We start from the raw sequence: 9,364 nt of genomic DNA, 5'->3' as shown, positions 1-9,364 counted from the left end.
TCAGGCACCACAGTAATATCACAAATAAAACGTGTATTTGTTCCACCTGATGTGGAAAGTTAGTGAGGGGATCTGCAGCACTGCGTGRAAACTGCATGGAAAAACTTCTGCTGGAGGAACACCTTTAGTGAGCCAGCTGCAGATCCCCTGAGCAACCTGCCGCAAGCARCATGTTACCTCCTCGCCTGGCATCCAGCAATGAGCCCGCGACTCCCATCGCCTTTAACGTCCAGGATGGGATGCTTGAATACGTCCAGGAGGTGCYCTGAAAGAGGAGTTGCATTAAAGCTCATATTGGTCTATAGGTTTGAGTCTCCTTTTACAATTAGTAGCACAAAGGAACYTCTGAACTATATACCTGTATGTGTGACTTCTGCTCAGCAAGGAGTTTGTATATTGTATACAGTTCTGTGYAACTGAATTGGCTGTATGTGTTGTAGGGAACATATTTTGTAACAATGATTAATCATCACCACATGAAAAGGAAATAGGCTCATCTGACTACATGTTACCAGTTGAAAATCTGTACAATAGTAGGAGCAAGACTCAATAATTTTTTGTAAGACTTAAAACCCACAAAGCTAGTGTAAATGAGTTATCTGTAATTGGCTATCTAGAATTACCCACTTTATTCTYACTATATTTTTTCAGTATAAACTTGGAGATTATAATCTTTCTTCCAAATTTTGCTAGGGATTGTATGCTTTTTTTCTAAGCATACAATATGGAAAATACAGATATTTTCTAACAGCTGTTGCATAAATTGATCAGTTCTGTCATTTTCTCCTAGATGCCAACAACTAAAATAGTTGTGTGTTGTACTTTTTCCTTTTAATAATTCAAGATACGTGCCATCTGTCACTTAACTTTACAGAGTAGTAAGTTACCTGTTAAGATGTGATAGGTTTGTTCTCTATAAGCAGCAAACTGTTTCCAAGCCTGCAATGTTACTCTTATGTGTAAGCCAGTCTAAAATTAGTGATTGCTGCTGTGCAGGAAGGAAATTGTAAAAGAACAGCCACGTACTATCAGCAGCCAAAATGTGAGAGGTGGAAGGATTTTTTTTTTTTTTTTTTGAAGTGCACATCCTGAGACTTGAGCTGCCTGTATTTGCCAGAACTATCAGAACATATGGGAGGTTTATTGCTGCATGGAAATGCTTGACCTTTCAAAAAGACAAGACTGAGAGCATGATCTAACATTTCAAGTACCTGCTGGTTGAAGCTTGAATTTCCAGCCATGTTAAATCAATCTAGGATGGATAACTGTAAACATCTTTGCAAACAGCAGGATAATTTCTTTCCTGTTACATGACGATAGTGCAGGGCCCCCTCTCACAGGGCATCCTTTCTTAATCAGCAGCAAAACCTCCATTGATTTCACTGGGGCTGAATGAAATCTTTCTTCTTTACATAGGTAAATCAATGCAGTTGGTAAATATGGATAGGTTACTAGGGGAAAATGGAAGAAGGACACAAACATACAGTACAGCCCCTCTCTCCCTTCTTTCTAAGCCATTTATATTTTTATCTCCCCAAAGAGATGACCACTTTGCTCTGGAAAAGATACTTGTGATGTTCCTCCTGCCTGGCAATGAAGCGGATTGATGTGTGAATTGACAGGCGTGTGACAAAAGTAAGATTTCAAGACCACTCCAATCCCACAATGCTACATTGTGTTCTCAATTTCAAATTGTACTTGCTGGATGTGCTCTTTGCCCCTGCCTTTCATCTTTCCCAGATTTGACCTTAAAAAGCCTTTGTATCAGGTCTGTGCCTTCTTTCCATCACAGGCAGTATTCAGTGACTTAACCCAGCTTATTCCCAAGTGATGGGAATTGAACTAGATGTGTGTAAGCAAGTCTTGAACATATGGGTAGTCCACTGTTTTGAATCAAGCCATGATGTCATTCTTAGTACATTTATTTTAACATCTTGGGGTTCACTTCTTCCCTCAATATTTCATGTTCTCCAACTCTCGATTTTAGCATTTTATAAACTTTTTTTAAAAAATGTGGTTATACTGTGGGTAGCCACATCTTGTGCCAATGATTTATCAGTGCCAGGTTATTTATCAGTTTGACTACGAGTTTCATGGGATCTTCAACTTAATTGTAACAGGGGCTTTATGTACAGAAAGATGTACAGGCTGACTAAAGCTTCTATCCACAGATAACATGCACCAAAACACATTGATCTCACATGCAACTATCACTCAATGTGCATGAGACTGCAAACTCCTCTGTACATTATCACATGCAGTGAAATCTGCAATTATTTTATAACGAGATTTTCACTTCATGCCTGATGAGCCTGATGAGAAATCARTCAGTGCAAAATACAGTGTGGGAGAGCTTTGCCCAGTGCACTGTCTTTTTGGATGCCCAAAGGTGGTGACCCCACATCCCTTAATCTGGGACCACTGTCCCTGAGCCAGAGGAAGTCAGAGGCACACACAGAATTCATATACCCCAGCTCAGTAACAGGAATATTAGCACAAGCTGTATCAATTGGCCACTCAACTAAATTAAATTCAATTACACGTCAAAGCGCAGTAACTCTTGACCCACAAAGATGCACAGTGATGCTGTTTCTCATTACTGTTCACAGGTCTAACATAACCTCAGTAAAAAGACTCTTTTTATATAAGCACTAAGAGAAAACAAATTAAAAAATAACAAGAAATTGGAAGTAGTGCCTTCAAAGCTGACATGGGCTCTGAGAACAGCAAAGTCATTCAGTGCTAGCTCTTATCTCCAGCTTATCACATCAGTATAAGGTATATCAGGCATGATCTTGTGCCAGTGCAAATCCTAAACACAGAAAAGATTAGCCAGAGGCACCGTCTCTTCGTGACTTGTTAATCTTCCCCTTCAAAAACTTTGTTTGAAATTTGATTAACCATTCATGTGTTACATATGCAGCACTAGTTACAATTCTACATCAGTTATGCAGCTGTCCAGCCACCATACTATGCCTTCTGTAGGAGATGGCAGACTGATTTAGCATATGAAGCACAGGAGAACTTGGTTTTAGTTTCAGTTCAGCCACCAATTGGCCACGTAACCTTCAACAAGTCACTTTGCCACAGTTTCTCTATCTGCTGAGCCAGCATACTAATAATTACTTTTTCTGGTAGAGCTTCAGGATCTACAGTCCAAAAGCACTGTGTAACATCCAATAGTAGGAACAATACAAGGATATGAAGATAATTGAGTGAGCAATCTTGTACTACTTGGTGTTATTCTGTACATACATTTGCCAGGCTGTGCTGAAAGATCTATAAACATTTGGTTATCAGCAAATTGTGGAATAGATGTAGGGACAGGTAAATATGCTGCAGGGATTAAAATTGGATTAAAAACCTTCACTAAAGTTTTGCGAAGTAGAACTCTGGGGATTTCTGAATGCAGAGATGATAAGATCAAAGCCCAGGTTGTGACCAACACATACAAGCAAAGCAGCAAAAAATGCTTAGATCAGCAAAGTCAGCCTGAGAACAAAGCAAGTGAAAAATGACAGAGCAGGTGAAATGGTAGCACAATGAAAATATGAATATTCACTAAAAATTATGCTATGTTATAGCCTCTGATTTTTGTTAGCCTTTGCTATTTGGTAAAGCCTCTGATTTTTGTTAGCCTTTGAGAGAATTACTTCTTTAAGAGGGAAGATGAGTAGTTATTCAAAGGGTGGAAGGACTGAGCACAACAGCAGAGACTGAAACTAAACTTGCATTTCATAGAAGAGGATGTGAGAAGTCAGGCTGTGGTTTTGCACCTTTACTGGCTTCATTGAATGTTAGCTTCACAAAGTCAATTCCCATGAAAATACCCCTTGTAAAATAATGGGAGTGGGATTAAGATAAAAGATCGAAGCAAACATTAAAGGCATTGAGAATAAAGCAAACTATAAAACCTGGAATTCAAGACTGCTATTTACAAAACTAACCAAGTCTTTCCTTGAAAAAGAAGAAAAATCTTGCTGCAGGAATATTAAAAAAACAAACAAACAATTCTTAACTTCTTAAAAGATGCAGGATAATGGTATATATCCTACATCTTTCATATGATTGTCAAGAATCACACTGKTGAAGTCATATTCCCAAAATGAATTCAGTTTTACTTAGTTCCGTTGTGGACTCAGGAGCTAAGTCAGAGCAACTGTATTTACAGAACTATGTAATTGGTTTGGTTTCGTTGGATAAACACAAATTGAATATAATCACTGGCAGTAAGAAGGATATAAAACTAATACACTCAGTGCAGAGACTATCTGGAGTATTGAAGAAACCCAAATATGCAATAAATCATTACCCACTCTCTTGCTATCGTACTTAGGATTATAATGCTTTGTTCAGTGTTGCTGTAGCGCAGCGGACCAGAACTCCACTGTCCTGCTTTCCTGGAAGTGCCCATCTGAGAGCTGGAAGTCACTGAACAGTAAGCTAAAGAAAACGGCAGCAGGAAAGGCAGCCAAAACGAATAGACCAAGCCTGATTCCTGGAAACCAGGTTGTGTGCGGTTCAGGCCTTGGTTTGACATTCAGCACAGTGCTGTGTTTGCCAGCCTGAGCAGTTGTGTCTCCTTCACCATATTTAGCACTTCTGCCTCTTCCACTGTGCTGACATGAGTCCAGCCCTCCTCATAAATCGGAGCACAGAAGAGGTCAGGCTAAAATATTAGCTGGCAAAAAAAGACAAAAAAAAATGTTAATGATTCTTTTTCAGCCAGTCGGTTCCCTGCTCTGAACCACCATGCAACTGGTGTCAGCCCAGTGGAAAGGCCATAGGACCAAAGCAGGCAGCCTCTGTCACAAGGATGGGAACTGCACAGGCTGGAGCTGCTGCCAGAAAATAGATCCCTGAATGGTACCTTGAAAGAAAGATCTGGTAAAAGTTTGCTGGATAACGGCATTTAAATGAAGAGACTGCAGAAACATATTGCTAATATGCAGATTTGGAGGCCAGTCAGGAGAGCTGGTCAGGAGGCTTAATGAAGAAAGGAGAGGCTGGGATATGGATGAAACTGGCTGAAATGAGACTCTAAAGGAAAACTCCACTTCTTCCAGTCTGTGATATGCCCGAACCACTATGCTAATCATAACTCCAAATAACAATATGAAAGGCTGCAACTTGTTTTTGTTGATTCCTATATTCAACACTGCATTAACACCACCTTCTCTGAGCTACTGCACCTGGCTTTGCTGATGGGGAAATGCTGCTGCGCGGGGTGTTGATGCTGCTCATGTATCCATTTCCCTCTGTCCACAAAGTTATCAGCTGTCTTGCTGTTGAGAAACGTCTTTCCCTCCTTCCTGGCCTGTGAAACCAGAGAGCTCAGCTGAGCTCGGCCTTTGCATGGAGGAACTGGAGAGGTTCTCATCTGTTGTGCTCCAGCAGCGCTGCTGCAGAGAAAGTCATCGACGAGGGAGGCTGGCAGCATCTTTAAACACAGAGTAAATAGGAATTTGCAATGAAACATTACCACATTTTTGACAGTACGACCAGCACAGCACTCACTGCACGGACTGAGATCTAACAGTGCACAACTGCCACACATCTTTGTCTGTATAGGTCCCAGAACAACCAGATCTAGAATATTGTCCTCTCTCTAGCATTTCATCACCGAAAACAGAGTAACAAATTGAGAAATAGACAAAGAAAGTTAAAAAAAAATCGTAATGATGAACAGGCTGGAAGGAGTGACCCTCCTTTGGGGCAAGAGAGGCCAGTCTGGAGCCTCTGATTTTTGTTAGCCTTTGGGAACCTCTGAGCAGGCMGGAAAAAAATTGTGTGAATACAACAAAAAAGGAAATCACATTGAACAAAAACTAAAGAAAAGTATTTTGTGGGAAACGTTTTGAAGAATGGGCATACAAACACTACTGCAAAGGCTTTTAACCACACTAGGCAATGTAAAATCAAGAACTCAGAGAATGCCACCATGGAAATACATTAAATAAGCAATCATTTCTCCTTCCTGACCAAACATTGAAGACAGCACAGTAGAATTTTTGGAAAAATTTGCATTCTATTTCATATTTTAAGTATTCAGTAATTAACACCAGTGATTTGTCACTCTTCGTTTACCATTTCTCTGTTGATGACTCACTACCATTCCTTCACAATTACTCTTTCTCATGGTTATTTCCAGATCTATGACTTGAAGTAACCACAGAATGTAAGGTCTGCGACTGCTGATTTCACTTTCGAGCTTGAATTCTGTTTTCTTCAGTAATATTTTTAATATTAGCATGTGGCTGTTTTCTAGCCAGGCTCCAGTCTTCTTTCATCATCATCTTCAACTTTTCATAATTCTCATTGAAATTGTCATTTGGAAAAGAAGCAGCTTTTTAGCATTTGAAATTTCTTATATTTTTTTTAACAGCAAATTTCTTCCTTTAAACCAAGAGAGGCAATGGCTGAATAAGCCATTCCTAAGTCTTCTGTTTTGTTTTGTTTAGCTTTAGAAGTCTCCTTTTATGTGTACGTTTATCCTGGATAAATTATTTCACCTTTCACCTCTAGAACTTGACCATGAATTGCAATGATAGTGTACATTCAGATTTTATTGTAATTTACATGCACTTTATTTTCCCTATATATAAGGACAGTCCATAGTTTTCACTCACTGTTTTTACTGATCCGAGGACTCATTGCATTAGAAGAGTAGGGTGAAGCAGAAAGTGCCTTGACCTCAATGCACTACACATATCTACCAATGGAAATTCCTTTCAGATATGTCTCAATTAAAATTTTGCAGAAATGACCAAAAGGTGTGGTAATATCACACACCTTTCTCTCATATCCCATTTGAGCACTCCTTGCTCTGCTTCTGTAATCACTGGACTTTGATACTGGCAGGAAAGACCTGTCCTAAGAGACAGGAAAGCTCCACACGAGGTAGCTAGTATAGCATGAAGTGCATACGCAAAAAGCTCCAGTATATCTGTCATTTTCGGTTTTGTGATACAGATTGGGAATTTGATCGTGTGGGCTTCGAGGTACTGAACAGCACTGCTGTTGTTCGCACCAAGCAGTGGAGGATTTTAGAAGGCACAACTTTGCTCCAGTRGTAAGGGGTTATGGTACGACTACAACAGCATTTTGTTACAGCTTCTTTCTTTGGTCAGGATACCATTTTCTCAGTTCCCTGACCAATCTATAGCTACTCCTGCTGTATTAAAGACACTCGCCGTAAGATTGACGTGTGATCACCAAACATTCTTATGTCGTCTACTGGTGGTACTTTCCGAAGCTTCATTTTCAGAGTCACACATGTCATCTCCTCTCAGGGAACTGATGACTCTGTACTTTCCTTGACATCATCTTTTGCTCTGAGAAGCTCTCATGACACAGACAGGTTGGCACAGGTCTTGCTCTCTGCACTCGATAGTTTCATTTCCAGTAGGGCCTTGTCCTTTGGCTCTTTTATTACATTCAAGTATAGGGTGAAGGTTTTGGTGAGAATTGGATTGCAAGGAATATACCACTTTTCTTGAAGATTCGTAAGTAATGTGTATGTTCCTCTGGAGCACTGTGCTACTGTGCCTTCATTCAGACTTGAGAGAGATACAGCGAAAAAAATACTTAGGGCTCTGTTCCTAAGACAGCACTTAGCACGCACACTACTTCACTAGCCTAAGGGACTGAAAGCACAGCTTTCTGATCCATTGTAGAATCCAGAAGCACTTGAAATAACAGGAATACTTACAAATATTTTGTTTAGACATCTGATAGAAAAGCAGAGGGTTTATACAACATCTGACACATTAAGGGCTGGTCCATGAACAGTTCTTGGAAATGCACGCATTATTTAACACAATTCAGGGAAGAAAGAATCATAGAAAAAAGCAGGTTTTTGTGTTAAATATCAAAAAAGATAAGAAAAAAAGCAAATAAAAAGCATTGCATATTATGATCATTAATAGACTGATTTTTTTCAGTATAGTTTCCCGTCACCACAACAACAAATTCTGATCACTTTGGTCACCTGATGGGCATTTTCCTTTAAATGTATCATCAATGAGTAAAATACCAGTCAAGTTTCACTAATGTCAGTGGAGCRCATCATACAACGGCTGTTGCCATATTCTTCCAAAAATGCAAGTATACTCTGTGACGGTGCACAGGGCCTTGACAAGAGCTCCATAGGAAATGGTATGAACCTTGGTTTTACTACGAGCATGTACGGCATGTCTGTGCTGGGCAGAAGTACTGGAAAATATGAAAAATGTAGCAAGTGTGAAGTAAAAGAAGACCGGGGAGGGGGGGGGAATACACACTTAAAAAGAAACTGGTGATATTTGGGGTTTCATAGGGTACAGACTAGCATGGTTCACGCAAGACACTTTAGTGAACTTTGTCAGCACTTTTTTCTCTTTAGAAAAAAATACAGATGCTACCTAGGCATCTGGAAGGGAGATAAAGTGGAGTGGAGGTTCAAAAGATAATTTTCTCTGCAAACTTTGTGCTTTCTCTAATTGCTCTTTTAAAAGTCTGTCTCTAAAACACCTTTGCTCCAAACTTCAAGCTAGTGAAAAGTAATCACATCAGGAAAATGCCAGAAGGGGAATTAAGTTAATGTTATCAGTGCTCCGCAAAAGAGAAGGAGCAATAGTGACAAGTACTTTTTTAGTTACCAATTCTTTTAAGTATGGTGGCAGTTTGTGGGAGCGATGGTTGAAAATAAGAGAAAGCAAGAACCAAATCGCGTTAAAATAAAACGCGAAGATTAAAAATGACAGCGGCCGTAACCGAGGACGGACGCGGTAGTGCTGCCGCTCGCGTTCTCGCTGCCTGAGTGTGGCTCGCTCTTTACCATCTACCGGGAGCCAGGCAGGCAGTGAGGCTCGGAGCTTGGGTTTCACAGACTTTTTCTGGTAATCGCCTTCTTTTCTCACGCTCGGGCTCGCTTTCCCCTTTTCTTGCCTGTACGGGAGCGCTGGAGCGGGGCACGGCTGAGGCCTGGGACCTGCGTGCCCCTGGCACCGGAGCGTGCGTGCGTGGTGGCTGTTTGCACRGGTGTCCGTGGGGCAGCGTGCGTGGGAGTGTGTTTGTGCGTGTGCGTGCGTGTGTGCGGGGCGGGTGTCTCCGCCTCACCGTGTCGTGGGTGTGCGCGTTGGGGGGAGTCAGTGCGTGCGCGTGGCCATGAGGAGGCGTGTTTGTGTGCAAGGGGTGTGAGTGTGTCCGTGTGCAAGGGGTGTGTCCGCGTGTAGCGCGGGGTGTCCGCGTCCCTGGGCGGGGCGGAGCGGAGCAGGGGCCCCGGCAGGGAGCGCGGACCGGCCCGGGCAGGTGTCGCCGCCGCCGCCGCGCACATGCCGGAGGCTCCTGGCGCCGGTCCCGCGCCGGCCGGTGAGTGCCGCGG

This window comes from Rhea americana, unplaced genomic scaffold (genome assembly GCF_003343005.1).
Source record: "Rhea americana isolate MKP2758 unplaced genomic scaffold, rheAme1 scaffold_239, whole genome shotgun sequence".
Lineage (NCBI taxonomy): Eukaryota > Metazoa > Chordata > Aves > Rheiformes > Rheidae > Rhea > Rhea americana.
The sequence above is the reverse complement of the archived record's forward strand: the minus strand, read 5'-3'. Positions refer to the sequence as shown.